This window comes from Pongo pygmaeus, chromosome 2, assembly GCF_028885625.2.
Source record: "Pongo pygmaeus isolate AG05252 chromosome 2, NHGRI_mPonPyg2-v2.0_pri, whole genome shotgun sequence".
Taxonomy (NCBI): Eukaryota; Metazoa; Chordata; class Mammalia; order Primates; family Hominidae; genus Pongo; species Pongo pygmaeus.
The window spans coordinates 187,186,722-187,188,585 of NC_085930.1; the positions used below are offsets into that span (position 1 = coordinate 187,186,722).

The window sequence follows — 1,864 nt, forward strand, 5'->3', positions numbered from 1 at the left end:
AAGTAAATTCTCATTGCTGTGCAACCACTGCCATCCATTTCCAGAACACTTACCTTGCAAAACGGAAACTCTACATTGAACAATAACTCTCCATTTACCTCTCTCCCCAGCCGCTGACAACCACTATTCTATTTTCCATTTCTATGAATTTAGCTATTCTAGGTTCCTCATATAAGTGAAAGCATACATTATTTGTCTTTTTGTGACTGGCTTATTTCACTGAATGCCATGAATTCAAGGTTCATCCATGTTGTAGCGTGTGTCAGAATTTCCTTTCTTTTTAATGCTGAGTGATATTTCATTGTATGTATGGATCACATGTGCTTTATCGATTTATCTGATGATTACTCTTCCCCAAGTCATTTTTAAAATATGAAATACTTCACAAATTGGCATATCATTTTTGCACAGGTGCCATGCTAATTTTCTTTATATCATTCCAATTTGAGTACACATACTGCCAAAGCCAAGGACCCCAAATTATTTTTGAAATCACTGATAAGGCAATTTTTTCAGATGCACATTGGTGGGACATTAAATCAATCTAATTTGGTGACCAATTTTTTTAAAAAACATAGAATGGAAGAAAATAAAATAGGTAAAAATTGTAATAATAAGGAAATATATTATTTTAAGTATTTTATTTCTGTGTTATTGTGGGAGAGAGGGGTTATGTGAACTAAATCAGGACACACTAGCTGTTCTCAGTTTAAAAAGTATAAAGGCCACCTGTCCAGAGACCTAGAATATAGAATCTAGTTGGATGATAAGTAAATTAACATAGTGTTCTCAGCTCAAAATGTGTAGAGGTACTATAGTCATGATTTTACTTTTAAGATTCTTAAAATTTAAGATTGAGAACAGGCTTCTATAGATGGATGTGGACTCCATGCTTCATCATAGAAGTCTGAGTATTGCTTATTAATGAATCATTTTCATAACATTGTTTTAGGAGTTACATATAAATTTGGCATCCCTTTGATACACTAAGCTTTTATCGACTCCAGAAGTAGATAAAGAATTGCTAACAGCAGTAATGGAGAAGTGTGAATGCCACCAGCAATTCGAGATTCTGTTCCAACTCAGGAAACATACTACCCCAATCAAAATTAATTTCCTCCCCCTTTGGCATTTTTCTCAACCATATGTAGTTTTAAAATTATTGTGGTGACTTCTATCACTCTTTTGAAAATATACAAGATGTATTTATCGAAGATAAATATAATTTTGCTTAGTATGTTTTCTGAGATGATAGCACACAATATGTATCAGAAAATAAGGCAATTATATGATAACTGTTTGTGAACTGTATTTGATTCTGCCAGATTTTATGAAAGATATATGTTTAACATATGTAAATGTTTATATTAGATCATATGGAAGATAATTTTCATATGTCTTTTAAAGAATTATGGAATTCCTGTTCTTCCTCAGGAGAGTGATTTCCAAAGTGTCTTAGATTTTTGCGTATGACTCCACTTCAAATCCTTTGTGATTTGCATCATGCTGTACCATTTGACCCAGCAATCCCATTACTGGGTATATATATAAATCATTCCATTATAAAGATACATGCACACATAAGTTCACTGAAGCACTATTCATAATAGCAAAGACATGAGATCGACCCAAATGCCCATCAATGATAGACTGGATAAAGAAAGTGTGGTACATACACACCATGGAATATTATGCAGCCATGAAAAGGAATGAGATCATGTCCTTTGCAGGGACATGTATAGAACTGGAAGCCATTATCCTTAGCAAACTAACACAGGAACAGAAAACTCCCTATGTTCTTAATTATAAGTAGGAGCTAAACAATGAAAACACATGGACACAGAGAGGAGAACAACATACACTG

General features: G+C 33.4%; 1 non-coding gene across 1 annotated transcript; it reads right to left on the minus strand.

The window, feature by feature from the left end:
- Positions 1-366: 366 nt before the first annotated feature.
- LOC129034346 (U6 spliceosomal RNA) lies at positions 367-474 on the minus strand. The gene has a single exon (XR_008501846.1). It is a non-coding gene; the product is annotated as a U6 spliceosomal RNA (small nuclear RNA).
- Positions 475-1,864: the final 1,390 nt, after the last annotated feature.